At 38.1% G+C, this 21,628-nt stretch overlaps 1 long non-coding RNA gene across 2 annotated transcripts in view; it reads right to left on the bottom strand.

Annotated features, from left to right (window-relative positions):
- LOC148186816 (uncharacterized) overlaps nucleotides 1–21,628 on the bottom strand; it is an 86,124-nt gene that overhangs the window by 46,851 nt on the left and 17,645 nt on the right. For both annotated transcript variants that reach the window (XR_015779084.1, XR_015779085.1), the window contains exons 3-5: nucleotides 21,443–21,582; nucleotides 20,320–20,411; nucleotides 4,629–4,679 (exon numbers count right to left, since the gene is read on the bottom strand). This is a non-coding gene — a long non-coding RNA (uncharacterized LOC148186816). The remainder of the gene's footprint in view (nucleotides 1–4,628; nucleotides 4,680–20,319; nucleotides 20,412–21,442; nucleotides 21,583–21,628) is intronic.

The following is a 21,628-nucleotide window of genomic DNA, read 5'->3' as shown; positions in this document are numbered from 1 at the left end:
CAAAGACTTCCTCAAAACCGTATGTAAAAGCAACAATACAACCAGTTTTGCACTGATCCATCACAACAGAAAATTGTGGTTGTATAACAGGCCACTTTTCTTCAAAAAATCCCCGTTAGAAGTGCACATTTAACTCTACAAAGAGCCAAAAAATGCTTATTCCCCTCTGCTGAATCACTGCTGGTGTTGGTAAATCATTTCTACATAAAAATTGTAATCCTTCAGTGAGTTACGCACGTTGTACTTTTGGCTTTACTGTATTCCGGATCAGAGACATAAAAACAGCACAGTGATAAAACATAAAACTGTTGTATGTGCTCATAATGTACACATGGCATCTTTCCAGCTGAAAACATATCCTTATGAATGAAAACAAATGTTTCAAATCAGTGCAGGCTGACATCTGGTATGTAGCCTTAGATATGGTTAATAGCTTAAAAATCTCTTAGGCCAGATCCTGCAGTGGAAAACTGGGATTTTTTTGTTCTGTTCTACATTTCCAAATTCATCTTTCTTTGTGAAAAACCACTAGGCTTCAAGAATTCACAAAAAAATGTTTTGGTAAGAAACCCTGAATGTAAACCAAACTTTTGTTTGTTTAACCCTTTGAAACCTCCATGGACATCAGTTTTTCTTGTGCTGCATTCACAGGCCTTTCAAAAGTATTTAAACCTTTGACACCTGAACAAAAAGGTTTAATTGTTGTCAATTCAAAAAAGGGACAGAGTGAGAATTATCAGAAAGCTATCAAAAAAATGGAAAAAAAGAAAGTGTATTTTGTAATTATTAGAACTGTACATAAAAATATGTTACAGAACATATTGCAGTCTTTAATAATTAGCACTTTTTTTCAGGTCATTGCCTTGTTTGTTTTTGTTTTTTATTTTCCGTTATTTGCTTATTTTCAGGTAATTTTCTTGAAATGTTTTACTTTTTAATTTTTAAAAATTTTTTTTTTTTTTTTTACAATTTTTGGGTCATTTGTTGTCAAGTTGCTCAATGCATTCCCCCGATGTTTTTGGTAGGTGCCTCACAGTGTCCTCAAATGTTTTTGAAAGAAATTGAGCTGAATTGCTTAGGTTTTAAAGGGTTAAAGGTATTTTATCCAGGATTTACTGAAAAAAAACTCACACAGAGGTATTTTCTGTCTATTATCACTTCTGACCCACTAAAAGTAATAGTGTTTTTTTCTGCTGAGACTCTGTCCTCTGACTGTTCTTCATATTTTCTGTGTTTGGGACGTTTGTGGGTGTGTACCCCACAGTGCTCATGTGAGGTTGGGGATTTATTTTGCTACCAGCTGCCATAATAAAGAAAACTCCATCTGTCTGTCTGTCTGTCTGTATCCTTTTTTTCTCATCTATTTCCCAATCAATCTGAAATTACACATGGGCATTGAGAATGCCATTGGTGGAGACTGACAAAGCCTGTTGTCTCATTCACCCACTGCCCGTGCCCATTGTGTATAGAAATACTTCATATATAACACTGACTTGCGTCTTCCACTGCCCATGGAGTCAATGAGTGAAAACATGGACAGCACCACTCTGTCATTGCAACCCACACTGTGGTCGAAGGTAGAATTGCAGCTTGATTGACAGAAATTAAGCACAATTTTTTTTATTCTTTCACAGTGGTTTACAATCTATGTTGTTACAAGGCAGATTTTTTTTGCCTGTTTATTTGCATTTTTGGCAAAGTCCGCACCAATATATAGGTCTGTGGTCTGCACATCCCCTTAAGTCTACATGTAGTTGCGGTGCACATATTCCCAGGTATGGACGAGTATGACTGATTCGTTCTGAGTATGATGCTAATTGCTGCTCCAGTGTGAGTGTTTTGCAGATTAATAAATCATCATCATGACTATTTACTGGTGTTTACCAACCTGTTGGGACTCTTCTGAGCTCATACTGCTCATAAAGCCTTAGAAAAGAACAGAAAGTACAGGTGTTTTCAGCTTTCAAGTTTGAAACATCTTTCCAATATGTTTCATAAAATCATTTATCTATCTGCTCTCCTCTGAGCTTTATTCAAGCGCTATTCTGAAGGACCAAGTTAAAAATGTCTGATTTTCAAGTTATTCTGTTGCTTAAATTTCTGAGTGCCAAATTCAAGTACTAAAAGCACCTCAAGCACCTTGTACAAACCCTGTAGAGGCAAGGAGCTAAGATATTCCATGTTTCTGACGTTGCGAACATTTATCTGTGACAAAACGAAGACAATTAAGATAAACTGTGTCCGTGATGTATTCAAGATCCACTTTATATCTTTGAGAACGTGAATATCTTCAGCTCAGTCCAGTGCTGAGATAAGTCTTTAAAGTGGCTCCAAATCAACCAGGCAACCACATACTTTGATCAAACAAAAACAGAGCTCAGACACACTGTTGGATGAAACAGCCCACCTTAACTGCCAATAATAATAATGTGTGCTGTCAAACAACCATGCATAGAAAGAAATATGCACAAACACACAAGTGCAAAAACACTCATAGCTACATGCAGACACATACAAACACATTGACCATAATACCATCACATCATCTTCAAAGACTGCAGATGTAAGGAAACAGACATGCAGTGAGTTACGGTAAACATCCCAGTTTTCTGAGGACACGGTTTGGGATGACTGAGCAGACACAAAAGAAAATGGACAGCAAATGATGTGAAATGCGTTGGGTGAAAAGCAATCTTGGCAACTATTGGCTATCATCTTATGACAATTTTGTTTTTTATTAATTTGACAAAAGCATTCATTTGCATTCATATGCAGATATCTGTTTATAGAGACTAGTGCATGAAGAGGAAGACTTCAGCTCCAACTCCTGTTCCTTCATTAACATTGCCACTTTCTCTATTAGCATTGGTTTAGAATCCAAAAGAGGCTCTTTAACATTTTGCTTTAACATTTAATCCGCCGTCATCATCTTGTTAATCAACTCTACCTACTTTTGTCACCTTATAAGCGTAATCTGACTCCTGATCCCCTGTGCCGCGACACTTTCAGTTTATAATTGTAGCATCCGTCGTCTGACTAAATATTTAATACAATGCCCTTCTCTTGTACTGCTTTTTGAATTGCAACTATTGTTGGTGAAGATGACAAATGTTGAAGCCTTAGCTACAATGACGAGACACAGGCCCTTTGTGGGACTCAGGGCAATTTTAGGACAATTTTGGTAAATAATGGGTGACCTCAGTGATTACAAGTGTAATTGCTGAGTTAGTTGATCCAGATGAGTAGTTGGCTTGTCTTTATACTTGGCAATACAATATAAAAGATGTCTTAAACAGACCCGGTTTGGTCATAAAAGTCCACACAAACAGATTATTTTACTTTCATCGTGCATTATAAAATACAATATTACTTAAGGTTATGCATTGCAGTCTTATGAGTACACAAAAAGCCATGTCTGGTCTTTTCCATCAAATTTGTATTTGTATTTGTATGTGCTGCGACACAATCTGGATATTTTGCCACAACTTGTTACTGTTTTTCCACCAGGGATATTGCAACGAAAAGCAGTCGTATTTAACCAAAACACTGCGTTGTTTCCTGCTAGAACAGTATCAGGAGAAGTGGGTGTGTTTTTGCTTTTCCTAACCATAACCAAGTGGTTTTTGTGCCTAAACATAAGCACCCACACCCACAGCGTTGTTGAAACATAAAGTTTCAACGTATCCGCTATTTGCAGACACAATCCATTTTTTTTTTTTGCCTATTGGGTTGAATGTCTACATACCAGGTCTATTCAGTGCACACATGGGCTACATTGTGCCCACACAACTCTGAGTGACAGTAATTTGTTGAACTAGACCCACTCAAACAACTGAATTCCTTCCTGAAAACAACTGTTTCACATTTGCCTCCTCGACGCTGCCATTTCACAGAGCGGATGCCCATTTGGTATAAAGTGGTAGTGGCTGCTGCATGTGTCCTAAATTAAAGTGCCTCGCTCTGTTCCATACATCTCTTAACTGTCCATCACAAAGCTGGCAAATGTCCTGCAGCAGAACACAGAACAGCAGACATCTGCTTTCCCTCTGGATTAAAAACTCACCTCAATGGGTCTTTCAAAACAAAATTCAATTTAGAAATTATGTTTGGTCTCTTATTGCTTATTAAGCAAGTCAAATTAAGCCAATACAAACATACGCATATAGTTATATACTCTACTTTATATGTATACTATTAAATTATACGGCAAACAACTCAAAACTTTCATTTTCAAAATGTTATCAAAGGTCATTGGCTTTTTAAACCCAGGTAATTGGCGGTAATTCTCACAGCGCAGCACACTGGCACGGGTCACCGCTGCCTCTCCGAGTGACGTCAGGCGCTGACCTCAGCCGTGGCAGGGTCGCAGGCAGTGGGTCAGCCCATTGGCAGTGCATCCAGTTCAGATTAACATTAACAGAACGTGACAGTGCTGAGAGGCTTTGAGCTCTCTGGGGCAGGGGATTAACTACCAACTGCTTTACCTGCAGTGCCTACCTACAACTAATGCTGTCCCATTTCCATACTACATACTAATATAAGAGGGCTCAAAGTATGTAGTGTGGTCAAACTGGGAAAATGACAAAACCAAGTACACTCAGAGGTGTCAGGAGGAGGTAGGTACTCACAGATGCATATTTGAAGCCCAAGACAGAGGTGATCCAGCTCCAGGAACATCTCTGAAAAGGAAGGAAATTTTTAAAAATTGAGTCTTAGGAAAAACAATTTGATTTGTGTTTGTTGGGAAAGGGGCACACCACCAATTTTACACATAAAGGTCAGTTTACTCGTCATGGAGAGCACTACTCATCCTAAGAAAACAGTTATATAATGTCTACTGTAAGCCTGAGACTTAAAAATGTTTGACAGCAAACCAGCTTTATGGGAGTAGAGTTAGAAAGATGAGGGTATTTAACAGGCAGGGAGGGAAGGACTAGTGATGACGCTATTGAGATTATTATCGGAGCTGTAGATGGCCAGTCAACATTCAATATTTTATTGACTTTCAACATTATTGCAAGGAATTTGGTTTGGTGCAATAACACAAAACAAAAAAATAAAGAACCCATTTACATAGAGTGAACATCTTAGGACATCAAAATAAATTAAAGTATTAATATTGAAGATTTTTATTTTAAATAAATGCCTGTTAAGTCACTTTCTATCTCTGTATGAGGTAACACAATGCTGACTGATCCTATTGCAGCATTTTTACAATGATGAAAGCACTGTAATATTAGATACAGCAGTGGTTTCCAGCTGGTCCAGTTATGGGGTCCATATTTATCTTTATTTTTATTAGTCCTTTCAGAATGGACCCACGACCCACTTTTGGATCACAACCCACCAGTTGGGAACCACTTATTTACAGTAGTATTTTGAACTTTGTGTCAAAAGCGACTTTTGTTGAAAAAGTGCTGTCTAAAGTTACTGCTGGGTTTCCCACACATTCATTTATTTGTGTTATTTGTTGGGCCACCACAAACAGATTTTTGAGGCTGGACTGTTCATTAAGAACCCTACTGGAATATATATAAACATATATATGGTTCGGTTATTTATAGCGCACTTGGGGCAGAGACAGCACAACAGAATGTCACGTGCACTGAAAGTGAAACTTAACTTGACTGGGTCTAAATTTTGCGTTAGAAACAGCTACTTAGAAACTTGATTAGCTGTGAACGAATTGACAGATCAATTATCCCCCCGCAAGTGACTGCTGACGACAAAAAAAACTCATGGAGAGCATTCACAGACCCACAAAGACCTGTTATTTTAGAGAGGGCACAGAATGATACAAAGGGACTCACAGACGATTGACATCCGCCAAAAAAACCAAACAAGCTACCAGTAAACATACATTGTTGTTCTGTGGCAAACACCGTACTGCTAACACAAACCAAATATTTCCCACTGCAGCAGCTTTGTATCAAAAGCATTTAACAGGCAAACCATGACTTGACTTTCATTAAAAAGTGGAAATGAAATATGTTTTACAGTAAAATTAGCACTATTGCTAAAAAAAAATGTGTCAACAAAACAGGACAACGGACATTTTTGGCATTTGTTGAGAGTGGATCTGACTGAATTATTACAGGGAGTAAAGGAACAAGAGGGAACAGCAACAGTGAGCTTATAGATGAAAAGCTGCAGGTGACAGGCTGCACACCTTCACTTTAGCGAGGCAATCAGCTCCTTTCACTGCTCCCTGCTGTCAACCGACTCAGGTCTCAGTGCTTAAAGAACAGTGGAAAGAGACCAATTATCGCCTGACTTTTTTCATAAAACGACAATAGTTTGTTTTGTTCCCCCAAGAACTCGGTGACCTGAAGCATTAACCCTTTGGCGTCTGCAATGGAAATGGTCTGCCAGTGCCGACATTGGCATTTTTGCTCATTGTGATGGTATTTCTTAAAATATTTTCAAATACATCATACATATAAAATCTGTAAAACCTAACCTACAAGGTTATGTGAGTCGATAAAGAATAATTACTGATTAAAGTCCTGAAATTATGTCATTAAAAATAATAGAAAATCAGACTTTTTTCATTAGATTTGACAAAATACAAACACAATAACCCAAAAGATTTCTCAATGTAAAAACGTGACGGATTTATCATTTCTCTAGCGACACAGAGCGTTTTTGCACCACAGGTAATGTAGCACCATAAAGTAATTATAATTGTTCAACAGGGTAATGTGGAAGATAGAAATCCAAGCTTTCTACAGCAGAAGAAAAAAAATAACGTTCTAGCTATTATTCTTTTTATGTTAGATCAATATGTACAGGATTATGCAATCATCATCTTGATCTTCCACTGCCGTCTGCAAAGAAATTCCCAGGGAAACGAAAAAGATAGAGTACGATACGGTACGATACGGTACAGTATGGTACAGTATGGTACGGTACGATACCATACCTTACCATACCATACAGAACGAACGGATACAATACGATACGATGGGCTACAATACTTTTTTTTTTTTTACGGCGCAGAAGGTATGCAAGAAAAACAAAGTTTTCTTATCAAATTCAACATAAAAATGAGAAAGTAACAGATATACTAGTGATAATTTGAGGATTGAAGTATTCCTTTAATAAATCCTATTACACAGTTTCATTCGAAAAACAGAGCAATTTTTACAATATTTCTTCTAATTAAACCTTTTAAAACCTGGTTCAACATCACTTCTCTTGTGCTGCATGCAGACAGTCATCACAAGCTATTTGTCCTTATGAAACCTCAGCAAAAGACATGAGGGAAAACAAGACAGACGAATAACAGGTGACAAAGAATATGGCAAAAAAATGTCCAGGAAAATATAATCATTCTAATCATATACTTAAAATTATGCTACATACATGTTACAAAAATCATACATATATTTTTTAATTTTCTGCACTTTTGGGGGTGACATTTTCTTGTTGTTTTTTTTGTTTTGTTTTTTAACTTTTATTTTTTTGCTCATTTTTAGTTTTTGTTTTATTGTTTTGTTTTGTTTTGGGTTTTTTTTTGTTTTGTTTTTTTTAACTTTTTTTATTAATTTCTTGCCTTTTTGGGCCATGTGTTGTTGAGTTAGTCATTGTGTTCTCTCCATACTTTTGAAAGAAATCAAACCATTTTCCTCAGGTTCCAAAAGGTTAACTACCTGAACTGATAAAGCTTTGAGCTTTTCATTAATGATTTCTCGTTTTCATATATCTTTACTGAGTGTGACTGAAAGGTTTGTTGAAGCAAAAAACAGACCAGAGAGAAGAGCTCAAGCAAATTCAGCAGTGTAGCCTATCTACCCATTAACCATGTCCCTATTACGGGCTTATTGGCAGAGCTGGTCCTGAACCAGCTGTAAATATAATTAGTGACCACATCGTGCTGGAAGTGCCTCATGTTGACTCCTGCTTTCCAGGCCACAGTCGCAGACCCTCTCTGTTGGCGGCACCTCAAACTTCTTGTAACACTAAAACTGATCTAATAACTTGTTTTGCGTAGCCATTCCTTGTTTTTATTTTTTATGGATTTGCATCACACCATCCACCATGCACTGTGACAAATTATGCAGTCATAATAAGTGGCTGCACCAGGTGCCAGCGAGGAAAAATCCTGAGAATCAGATTTCCTGTGGTGATGCCAAGTCAGTGAACAAAGTGTAACTGCGTCCAGCAAGCTTTCGTCTAAGGAGAAAAATATTTTCCCTCAAAATATTATCATACAGACATTACAGACACAGACAGCAATACGGCTCACAGTAAGAATGCACGTTCATCACTATGTAAGAGCTCATAAAGCGGGTAATGAGGCGCTTGTAACATTGTCCTTCACAGTATGTACAAAGTGTTAATATAATATAGGTAGCAGAATAATGTGGTTTACAAGTGGAGTTAAGTCATGGAGGTTATTGGGGTCCATTTGTTGCAGTGTCTGTGGTGTGATTAAATTTTCTGTGAACTAAGCATAATGACATCACTACAGGGTTACAGAGAATTTCTGCTAGCGCAGTGATACTCAGCTTATGGCCCCCGGGCGAAATCTGGCCCCCACATAAATTGTCAGGTGGCCCCAAACCATTTTCTAATTGATAATAGAATAAAGTGATTCACATTGGAAACTGTTTTTGTATTTTTAGTATATATAAGGTCCAAGAGTGTAACAGAATCAAAATAGTTCATGTTTATCAAAATAAGTACAAGTGCAGGATCCCTCACAACCCCCAACAGTGGTCCTAGCCAAGCACCAAATGTCCTAAAATCCTAGAAATGCCCTAAAATCCGAGAAATATCCTAAAATCCAAGAACTGTCCTAAAATCAGAGAAATGTCTTAAAATCCAAAAGACATCCTAAAATCCTAGGAATGTCCTAAAATCCTAGAAACATCCTAAAATTCTTAAAAAATTCTAAAATCCTGAAATGTCCTCAAATCCTCGAAAAGTCCTAAAATCTAAAAAACATCCAAAAATCCAAGAAAAGTCCTAAAATCCTTGAAATGTCCTAAAATCCTAGAAATGTGCTAAAAGCCTAGAAAAATCTAAGTCTTCAAAAAGTCCACAAACCTAAAAATGTCCTAAAATACTAGAATTATCTTAAAATCCTAGAAATGTTGTAAAATACTAAAAACATCCAAAAATCTGAGAAATTTCCAAAAATCCTAGAAACATGTATGGAGCTGTTGCAACTGGACCCTGGCCTCCTGTCATTTTGCAAAAGTGGCCCCCAAAGAAAGCAAGCTGAGTATTCCTGTATCAGAGGTTCATAAAAACATGTCAGCTAAAACACATCACACCATTTCATTGGAAAATCCATCTTTGTAATATTATCTGGAGTGTCCAGCAGTTTTACTCTACAAACCTGTCTTTCATTAAGTGCATGAAGCAACACTTTTTTAGGATCACTGCATAGGTTACGGTATGGCCAAAGCCAGGACAAAGAATGTCATTCCTTATTAACCGAGACTGCAGCTTAGAGCCGAGACTCAGATTTCATCCAAGGAAAGAGGAGAGCGAGCCAAGCAGCCCAACACAGCAGCACCTCCGCCACCCTGCAGATTTCCCTGTGTATTATGTCTGTGGTTTGCACTCATCAGTGACGACTGACAGGTCGTTTCACAGGTAATGAAAATACTACAGTAGACCATTTCTTAGTGCAATCACTGGTAATGATCTTACAATCTGTCAATGTTCACTTTGCCTAAATTGGTTTAATATATTGAGAGAAATTAGAATTTATTACTTTTTTTTTCCTGCAGAATGGATTGTACTTTCACAAAATGGTCAACACACACACTCACACACACACACACACACACACACACACACACATGCCTGTTAATGTATGTCAGGGTTCCCACACAATTTCTTTGACAAAATGTCATAAATTTTTCATGACTTTTTTAAGGACCTGTAATAAAATTTCCATGACGGATCACAATTTATAACACATACAGTACTCAGGGGTGTGTCTAGGGAGTGGCCTGAAATCTGATTGGCCACCCCAGGTGCCACGTCATTATGATTGGCTTTCTGACCAGTAAACTTTTGTTTATAGGTACAATTCAGTCTTAAATCCGAGAGGCAGTAATGTGCAAGAGTAGCGTCTAGCCTGCCAAAAAACCACAAAAGAGGAAGATCTGTTTTAATTTGGAACGGAGCCGCCGCAGACTTCAACAGTACCATTTGTGTGATATCATCCTGTTATGATTGGTAGGTTTATTTATCTTTTAAACTGAACTATAAACAGGAAAGTAAGACAGTTCAATGCTATTAATTAAAGGAGGTTTGGGTAGTGGAGACAGAAATGGTAAATTAAAGCTATGCTGACGCAGCAGAAGTTGTATTTCTTGCTACCCCTGCATAAGTCAGTGCCCCAGCTGGGCCACCCAGTAGATAAAAGTCTGGACATGCCATTGACAGCACAGTATTGTGCATTTTACTTCAAATGTTAAAGATATTATTACAGAGCAGTAGAGCTTCAAGAGTGAGGGAGTGACAGGTGGGAGTTCGGTTGGACATACTGTGACGTCACCTACTGGTTTGTGGACTGCTGTTTCGAACATGGATGTATTACGAAAATCTGGATACAGCCATGAAGGCATTCCTATGAGAGCTGCTCAGTGGCACGTGAAGCAAGTACCTGGATTCTCCGCCTTACTGGGCCCATAAGTCTTGCGCAATGGAGACACACAATGGCCGAGCAAGGCCAAGTGTGCCCGAGCAAATAATTTCCAGTTCAGCGCTCCACTATCTTGAATGGCAGTCAAATAATTTCATCTTGTGGCTCTATTGGACTTTCCGTTATCAAACTGAATGGATTAAATCATGATAGTGAAATTAGTCATTTCACTGAGGTTTTGGCACTCACAAAAATGCATCCACTGATTTCAGACATCTCTTCCCCAATTTAAGTCATCAGGAAAAAGTATTTCTGGGTCCCATAGCATCATGTGTATGTCCACTTTTGGCCACGATTTAAAATTTGCCCCGAAGACTGCTGCTCTTCCTGGTTGCTTGGTTTTTGGGATTTTCTGCCGTTGCCATGTTGGTGTTTTGGAGCCAGAAGTGACCATATTTAGAGCAAGGGGTGGATCTGACTCAAAGACAGTGGCAACGCCTCACATACAGCTGGTCACTCAAGCGGGCCCGCCCTTAAATATGCGTAATCTTACTAGAATGTAAACAAGCGAGTAATATAAAAATTTATTCTTCGTACAGTTGTCATGAATGTTGAAATTAACTACAGAGTCCAAAACTGTTTTTGTACCAGGCTGTAAACATGTTTATTTCTGCTGTAGAGTTGGGTATTTTGAGTTTAACGTTGTCGCTTTCAGAGCCAACCTCAAGTGGACACTCAAAGAGCTGCAGTTTTTGGCACTTCTGCCTTGGCTTCATTTTTCAGCCCCGGAGGGTGCCGCTTGGTGCTAATCAAGCCAACAGCTAGCATTAATGTTATCTCCACCCTGTCATTTACATAACTGTACCCTGACTTCTCTCTGAGTCGTAGGAGGAGGATTGTTGAAGCAGTTAGTTCTGCCCCCACACTTAAACCCTTAGCCTGAGTTAACCATTCGACTCTTAGATTCACTACTGGAGATAATTATAATACTCACCATCTGAAATGATATGGTTGGTCAGCCCTCCCTGCATGCGAGATGTAATAATTACTGGTATTTTTTATTTTAAGAAGCACTTATCAGAAAATTGCTATCGTTTCATTTCATCTTTATTTCTCAGGAACTGTGGTTCATATTTATCTTCCTGTAATGATTAATTGATGTTTTAGGAACCATTTACCAAAAGTGATTTGATAAAGATTACTTCTACTGGAGTTATTTGCAAGGCCACCAAAAATTAAAGCATTTATACCCCTCTGTAATTTCAAGACCATTTTAAATAATCACCCCACACCTGCCTATAACTGCTTGGACTGATTCTGTTTGTTTATAACTGAGTACTGTTTGTGTCTGTTCCTGTTGTACTGCAATATTATATTCCATTTTCAGTGTAACTGTAAACAGGGCGTCGCTGCATGCTCAGCCAACCTACACTGTATAAATAATGTGTGTGTGTGTGTGTGTGTGTGTGTGTGCATGCAAGCAAAAGCAAACTAAAAGAGTGTGGATAGATATGTGGCATGTGGAGGAAATAAAAAGAAAAACAGAAGAGAAACTACTTCAGAAAGATGATGATGAATGAAATTTTTTAAGAGTTGAAAGACGGGAAGCACAACACAGTGAATGAGTGAAAAATGGAATAAATAGAAACCGGCTTGAGCTTAGAGGGGAGAGGAAAATTAAATGAGCATTTATGGGCAGAAAGAAACAAAGAAAAATAAGCAGTGAAGAGAAGATGACTGTAAAATGGAAAGAAGAAAAAAACAGGAAAAAGTAAGAAAGAAAATCTAAATAAAAATAAATACATCCAAGAGAAAGGAAGAGAGGAAGGAGGGAGGGATAAATGTAAAAAGGATGCAAAAGAACAGAAAAAGAAAAATTAAACAAATTCAGCAAAATAGGAAGGAAGAAAAGATGAATGTTAATAAGTAATAAAACAGAAAAAGGAAAGAAAAAAATACATTCAGGACAATGGTAAGAAAGAAAAGTTGAATGTAAAAAAAACAAAAAAAAAAACCAAACATTTAAAATAAATAAATAAATAATTTTTCTAAAATATTTTTTTAAATCAGTAGGCCAGACAGGAAGAAAAGAAGGAGGAAGGACCAATGAAAGGATGAAAGTGAAAGGTAAATAATTAAAAAAAAAAAAAGATATAAATACATTCATGACAATTAGAAGGACGGATGGATGGACAGATGAATACAAAAAGAAAATAAGTTCAGAAAACAGAAAAAAGACAGAAAATAAATGAATATATGAATGACAACGGGAAGGAAGGAAGGACTGACAGATGTACACAAAAAGGGAAGATGTTACAAAAACCCAGAAAAAATAGAAAAAGGACAATGGGTGAAAGGAAATAAGACACCGTGTACACAAAAAATGAAAAAAGTACAGAAAGAAAAAAAATCAGGAAAATGGGGAAGAAGGAAGGATGAACGCAAAAGGAAAGAAGTAAAAGAGAAGAAAGAAAGAGAAATAAAAGAAGGAAATAAGAAAGAAAGAAAGAAAGAAAGAAAGAAAGAAAGAAAGAGAAAGAACATTAACAGTACTACAGTAGGCTAAATAGTTGCCATCAGTGCTGAGTTGAGGTACTTTGTGCATGCAGACTCTGGGTTCTTGTGGCTGCACACTGCAGCAGGGGAGGGGTTCCCCTTCCACAGAGGCCAAATGAGGACACAGCACTGTGTGTGTGTGTGTGTGTGTGTGTGTGTGTGTGTGTGTGTGTGTGTGTGTGTGTGTGTGTGTGCGCGCGCACACATGCAGAGAACATGTATGTGTGCTGCTGAAATCCTACTTTTATGGGAGGCAGTAAAAAAAGCCAAGTTATCCTCAAAACGGCACAAGCTGTGACCTAATGCCACATCTAGTGAGCCACTATAGGCAGAGAAGGATCAGCTACCGATTGAGGCCAGTTAAACATCAGCCTGATGCATATGCCTTTCAAATTAAAACCATATGAGACGGCTCTGGTGGAAAGGACTTGATCCAGATTACACAGAAACTGTGAAAGAAAAGGACTCACGGCAATTAGGTGCAATTGGAGAAACCTGAGTGAGGGCAGGAGCTCTAATGAAAGGAGCAAGAAGTCAGATGTTTATGGGAAAATGTTGCACTTTTCTGCATGTGAGAGTAATATAATACCCTATATTTCACCTGAAATGAACTCGTAGTAAAACGCAGTGTTTTACTCCTGCCAAGCGCATATGCATTGTGTAGAGATTTGTCTGTCGTCACACATGAGCTCACATGCATACTCACCTCCAGTCTATACACACAGAGAAACCATTGAGAAAAGTAAGTATATATACACACTCTAAGAGCCAAATCTCCTTAAGCCTGTAATTTCCTGGCCGCACGTGCTGAAAAAGAGGCCTGACTTTGAGAATACAGCTTGACTGAGTTATTCCTATCTGCGCTGCTCCTCTCACACATCATTAAAAATCGCCCAAATGACAACGATCGATCTTCCAGTGTTGGATGACTTTTCTGCATGTGCAAAAAGATACTTTATCATGCAAGATTTTGAAATCCTAGTTACAGGAGGCCCGTGTGAAAGAAATTACCACCTTACTGTTAGAATGTTTTGGAAAAGTGGTATTTCCCAAAAGGCTTTTTTACAGCAGTGCACTGCTCCAGAGGTATGTGGAAAACGGTTCGTCCCAGGTGGTTGGCTGTGAATGTACCCTACAGAAGGAAATTTCCCCTTACAGAGATTTTGGTGGTTTATGCACAGCGTGTTCCAGCATAAATCATAAGCTAATATATCTGATGGATGCTTAAGGGGCTGAAAAGAGAAGGCTACACTCTTGACGTTTGCTTGGTTGGAAAATGTTTACCCTTTTGCAAATAGCACTGCTAGATGTAAAAATGAAATATGCTGACCATAAAGGGTGATAAAAAAAAGTGTGCAAAATTAACAGGTACTTACTTTACAAACCGCAAAAATACAACATAAGGGACCATTACTGGTTTTCCACCAAAATTAGCGTAGCGTATGTGTAGGCAGGTTTTTTAAACACGGGTAAACCCAGTAAAATAAGCTATAGACTGCTTTCCCATTGCAGTAGAGCAGAGCTGTGTGCATGGCGCTGCAGCAGACGAGTGTGCCTTTCTCTGTTTGTTTGTTTTTTTTCTTAGTGTATCATGTTGGACGCCACAGACAGGCCAGAGAACAGGTTAGTAAAAAGTAGAAAGCAGCATAGAGGGACACCCAGTAGCTCACCTGGTAGAGCAGGCGCTCCATGCACAGAGACTGTGTCCTCGCCACAGCAAAGGGCAGCAGGTTCAATATGATTAATTATATATATGATTATAAAAGCCAAAGAAATAATCTTGGAAAAAAAAGAGAAGTCTTTCTTTCAAACTCAGTACAAACTAATTTGAATTCATGTATTGGTGCTGCTTAAGTGGAGACAGATGGTGTTTTTTGAAGGCTCATAATTACATCTTGCAGGTTAAGGGGATAAAATTAATGTGTTTGCCCGAATGTTGTGTTTCTATCAATGCCGATCAGAGCTGGAGCTGATAAATACCCATGACTGCAGAGTCATTTGACCTGGCTGTGACATTAAAACGCTAGATTTAAGCAGGTGTTAACTTTTTTTTTGTGCTCAAGGGGCTCAAACGTGAAAGAAAGAGCAAGCAGGGCAAGAATGAAAAAGAAAAGAAAGATGCCTAAGGAAGAAAAATGGGAAGGCTGAAAACAGGAAGTTCAGTCATCATCACATGACACTTAAAATCTACTGCCTTGTCCCTTTGATGCACACACTCACACAAACACATTCAGATACAGGCAGCCTACAAGCATTTGACAGATTTGTTGCCATTGCCATTTTATCTAAATGTCTCTAACATGCTTCCATAATGACAAATTTGAAAGACTATAAAGCTATCTTAAATAGCTTCACAACACAGAGAAGTAGTTAAACTGATGCCAATATTAGCAGGCGGCAGCTCAGGAAACAGACCTTTGCTCAAAAGCTGTAGCAGCTCCAATTCTTCTAGCACAAATATCCCAGCGCTGGGTGTCACAGTGGGCTAGCTGTCACAGTGGGCTGGTGGCCAGCAGCAGTCCAACCCGGTCTAATTCCCAATTTGTCAAATACTGACGCTTGGTCTGAGGCCCTCAGAATACAATATAGATACATAGAGACACCGTTTAGAAGCAATATGATCCTCACCCTGCAGCGACAATTTTTGATGCTCAGAGCAACTACCATAGTATAAAAATCAAGTCCACATAGGTAAGAGAGGAGGTGGATGGGCCAAACAGACTCAAGACGTTCACCCAGAAGAACGCTGTTTCAGTCTCAAGTCAAACCAAAGTCAATCACGTTATTTAGGTAATATTGCCAAACGAAGACGTTCGTTATGGACCTAACCACATGCTTTAGTTGCCAAAACCTAAAAACCTACACCTAAACATGCTGTTTTTTGTTGGGTTTTTTTGCCTAGATTCTAAGTTTAGTATGAAAAGGACTGATTGCATTTACCATGCAGAAACTGTGCATTTCCTTTGACACAATGCATGCAATACGCCTAGACTGACACATCGTCCCTAAGTGTCCAAAACTGAAACTACAAGAGCACCTAGAGCATTATAGTTTGACATGTAGGGCTACTGACTGGCTACTCACTGTTTGTTGCAGGGTCTAACCTGTGTAATGGCAGCAACAGAAAGTTTGCTGATCCAGTGAGGAGTCGAGGCCGCGTGGTCCCCCGGAGCTGGGGTTTACACTGGCCGGATCCTGGCTCTGGAGCTGATGCCTGCTCCCCACCTGGCGAGGTTGTCTGTAGCAGCACGAAGTAAGGTGAAACACTCACTGTGATACGAGCCTCTCGCTGGCTACATAAACGTTAACTTGAAGCAGCGGCCGTGAGCCTTCAGCTTCGGTTAGCAGAAGGCTAAACTATTAGAAACAAATTTATCTCTAGCACCGAAACACTTTGCTGATATTAACATCTGTTTTGTTTTGTTTGGTTTATTGTCAGGTTCTCTATATTTTACCACAAAAAGGCCACCAAACACAAAAAAATATTCTTCATTATTATATATTTTTCATGAAATTGTTTCACCTGTACAACACTGCATCAATAAGGCAATATTTTTTAAACAACAAAAATCTGAGCAACCAAAACTCAATGGGAATCACTTTCCAGATGTCACATGAGCTGTACCGCTTTAAACAGAAACTGCCTCACTGCAGCCCATTGCTGTTAGTGCACTATTCAGGGCTGTTCTAATATTAAGTGTATTTTTTCACCCCGCAATCTGCAGCCAGCCCAACCCTCCAGGTTGCCCTGATGTGGTCAGTGGAACTACAGACGACTAGTCATGACATTTGTGATTACGGGACCGCCAACGTGCCTCCTTCACATTCTGCATTTGCCACATTCTGAATACGCCAAACCAAAGGACCACACAGATATAAACGTGTGTGTGTGTGTGTGTGTGTGTGTGTGTGTGTGTGTGTGTGCACGAAGGCAGGTGTATTTGACAAAAACCACTGAAGTAAAGCTCTCCTTTTTTAGAAGTAAACACCTCATGAAGACTAAGCTCACTCTCCAACACACACATTAAGTGGACTGCACTTCTCCTCATGGGGGAATCTGTTTAGTCATTATCATACTGGTTCTACACATAACAACCTGAACCCCTCACAGGATAGCAAAGTGATAAAAGCAGCAGTTTGAGCTGCAGATTTTAACATACAGAATTTACACCTGTGGGCATTCAGCCAGGTGAGACTCTTCTGATGACACGTTGTTAATTCATGTAGAAATATAACGCTGTGTTTCTTCCAACAACAGCTCTCTCATTTTAGTGTAGCGTCAGATTAGATTTACGAACACATCCCATATCAGTCTGGATTTGCTGCCAACCCAAACACTTTCCAGAAATTAAAATCTGATCAGAGCCAATTAGGGATCTGCAACATAGTGGATAAAATAAACAGCAGGGACCGTGTTGTGGTTGGTGACATAAAATGCAGGCAGAACAGTAATTGCGGCTCCTGGAGCAACGAGGCGCTAACTCAAACGTTGGTTGAGTAAACACAACAAAGTGAAGTTATTGCAGAAATAGAGTTAATAACAGCAATTAAACAATAAGAGTATACACTTGGAGCTCCTCTGAAGAAAAGGTTCTTCTGATTGGATTTGATAGAGATATTGGCTTTAAAATGAAATATTAGAATTGGCCTACATTTTAATTTCTGCTGATATCAAAACCATTTTTTTCTGTACAATGACAGAATGAAAATGTACAAAACATCAAGCCTGTGTTCATATATTTTCTTATATTGCACAATGAATGACTATAACATACACTGAAAAGCCTTGTATTTTACATTTCCATCCACTTATGGTCATCCCGATAATATGATGTGGATTCCATTACACACGAGACTTAATCACTAAATTTAGGTGTGAAAAAAGTGAACGCATCAATATCGGCCAAACGAGTTGTTCAGCATATCAAAATCATGCATTCCTATATGACATAGTGTATATCAATATGTCTACATCTGTAAGTCTAAGTTACTTTGTCAACTTAATTCAATAAAGTGGACCCAATTTGCTTCTTGTTATTAAGCAAACATTATTAATCTACAAACAAGAACCGCACCCATGCAACAGCCTGAATGATGCTCTTCTCCAGCATCAACTTTCTTCTTTTAAACCAACTGCTTTCTGGCTTAACCAGCATGGGGAGGATGCTCTTACTGTCAGATTATCAATTTTAGAAATGAGAGGTTCTCTGTTGCATGAGCAAATAACTGCAAGTACCATAATTACAGTGCAATTGCAGTCATGAACTGAACCATCAAGGCTAATGTGCAATAAATTGTGCCAGAGGAAGCAATTTCTCGAGTGTGTTCTTTGTAGTGTGCAGAAATAATTTACCTTTGAAATTATTATCCTTGCCATAATAAGCGAATGACATAGATGTCTTTATATGTCTTTGTTTTAATATATCAGCTGCCAATTCACAGCTAAACTGAGAGAGTGTACGTTATCTTTCATCTGTGAGATATCTCACAGCTTTAAACCACACTGCAGCCAAGAGGAGAGGAGCAGACAGATAACTGACAGGATTTTTTACACCAGTAGAAAAATGAGGTTTTGTGCAGAGTGTTATTTAGCAGAGGTGTCCATGTCATTGTGTTCACATCCTGTTTACTTAGAAATAGGCCATAGCTATGGAGGCAACACTATGGGGGGACCAAATCTGAGTGAAGAGTTCAAAAAAGTGAAGTTTTGAAACTTATTTCCCATTATGCTGTTTTATCATGAGCAAGTATAGCTATACAGTATACTATATGAATATCCATAAATAAAGCTACTACTTTATTTATGGATTTATACATAAATTACACATGGTTAACGCTTTACTCAGACTTCACGTAGAATGTCAGAGAAATATAACATAACTAATTAATGTTAGTTGAATATACCTTATTTTGAACATGTTTTACTGATTTTTTTTGTACATCATAATTACTGCGGGAAAAGAGAAAATTCATGCACACTGTCCAATTACATGCAAAAAAACGTATTAATAAAAAATTTTGTCATCAGACCTTTATCAATTGGACGTCTTCCTCCAACACAAGTTTTTTAAAAGTGTGAATGAGCCTTCAGTTCAAGTTACATTATAACTGCCTTGACCTGTAGTATTATCCACATTCAATTTATTTAAGATAACCCTACAGTGTCTAATTTAAAGGTTTGGTGTGTAGGATTTAAGGGGATATATTAGCAGAGAATTAACATCATATTATAAGTATGTTTTCTTTAGTGTATTTGCCTGAAAATAAGAATTGTGATTTCCCTTCCTGAGTATGAGGTGTTTATATCTACATAAGGAGCAGGTCCACGTCTACGGAGACCACCATGTTTCCCCGGAACAAACAAATCAAATATGGCTTTAGATAACTGCATTCACATTTTCATATTTATTTTTTTAATTCTTTTTATTCCGTTTATTTATTTAATTGTGAAACTGCTTTAATCTGTGTTTTATCTGGTTAAAATCACCTGGTCTGTTTGTTTTGCACACATTAGCAGGTGCTAAGATAACAGCCTGTCTCCCACGTACCAAAAAGTGCCAGAGAAAGATGAATTTGTAATGTGAAACTACTTTATTCTGTGTTTTTCCCCAGAGTAAATCACTGGGTCCGTTTGTTTTGGAGCAGAGGAGATCTCTGTGGATTACTCGGATCCTAGTACAATCCTCCTGAATGTCTGGATCAGAATTCATGTGAACACACATTAGTAGGTGCTAGGTAAGTAGCCTGTCTCTGACATGAAAAATAGTGTCTGAGAAACATTAATTTGTGACGAGAAACTGCTTCATTCAGGGTTTTTTTTTACCAGTTTAAATCAACTGGTTGATGTTTTGGAGAGAAAGAGACCTCTGCGGTGAATTCGGCTCACTGTAAAAAACCTCCTGAACAATGAACACTGAAGGAATTCTAATTAGGGGAAGTTTTTAGTTGCAATCTGCAATCCTCACTGAAGGGCACTAAATCTCCCTAAATCTTACACTCTGTTCTTTTAACTTTATATATGTTACATACAATATCACAGCCTTTTTTAGGGACAGTTCCCGTTTTTGGTGGCATGTCCGCGACTGAAGCTGTCCCCTGAAATTTTCCCATGTTAAACTGCAAGTCTGCCAACCCCTTAAAATGACTGTGAGACTCACCTGACACTTTTCATCTGCTCTCACACACACCGACGGGAAGATTATGAGATGAAGCCCTGCACACAGATGCCCAAAAGGCCCCACCACCTCTCCTAAATGGAGCAAGACACACAGAAAAAAAAGGTTTATTGTTTTGCATCTAAATTATTCATGCATCTTCTTGTGCTTTTGTGTCTCGTTGTGGTAATTGTGGGGTTACTCTCAGATCATTTTGTGAAGGTTTTTTTTTTTTTATCATTTGGGGTTGTTTTGCCTGTTGTTGTAGTTATTTTATATCTCTTTGCAATCATTTGTATTTCTTCGTAGTCAAATGAGTCTATTCCTGGCACATACACAGAAAAAAATAATAAAAGATCTAAAACCATTTAAACTAAAAAAATGAATCTAAATGATAAAATGAAACAAAACAATATAAAAGTAGCCCAGAAAGAGAGCATGGAGAACAATAACAAGCATTGTGGTGTGTATGGTGTGTGTGTGTGTGTGTGTGTGTATAATTTTATACATACATACATACATACCAATACATACACACCACACACACACACACACTCATATATATATATATATATATATATATATATGGAGCGACATCACTTTTCTTGTGCTGCTTTCAGATGCCTTTCACAAGTAAAAGTACCTTTAAACACTGAGCAAATTGGTTTCAAATTTATCTCAAAAACATGGCTGAAAAGACAATGATCAACTTGTTAAGAAATGTTCCACAAATTGCAAGAAATTACCGTGTTTAGAAAATTACTTTTTAAAAAGCAAGGCTGTAAAATGTCTAGGGGAGAAAAAAAGCAATGGAAAAACTGTTTCCAATTATCATAATTATATATTTAAAATTGTGTTACAGAAATTTAATCATTCATTCATTCATTTTAACTAATTTCTTGTTAAGTTTTTCTGCCATCTTCTTTTGTTGCTTATTGATTTCCTTCCCTTGAAAGAAATCAAGCTGATTTGCTCAGATTTCAAAGTTTATTTCCTAGATGACAACACCGACAATTAAATTATATTGACCGCCAAGCTGAAAATGTCCCTGCTTGTCATTTCTGAAATCTGGTCAGCTTATGTTTGGGCAGGCTACAGCGAAAAAGGAACTTTATTGTTGACTTACTGAAACTGAGTCAGTTTGGCTTCCTTCAAAGTAACCTCATCTCTCATGAACAGGAGGGCATGTGAGCTGAGAATCCAATGACAGCTTGATGGCCCCATCTAGTGGGATAACCCGGGCATTGACATGTTATCAGCAGACACCTGCAGAACCACAAAGAATATGGATTCAGATAAAGGATTTTAGGAC

The sequence above is a fragment of the Plectropomus leopardus genome, chromosome 16, assembly GCF_026936395.1.
Source record: "Plectropomus leopardus strain MGB_pleo_1.0 chromosome 16, ASM2693639v1, whole genome shotgun sequence".
Classification (NCBI taxonomy): Eukaryota; Metazoa; Chordata; class Actinopteri; order Perciformes; family Serranidae; genus Plectropomus; species Plectropomus leopardus.
The sequence above is the reverse complement of the archived record's forward strand: the minus strand, read 5'-3'. Positions and strand labels throughout refer to the sequence as shown.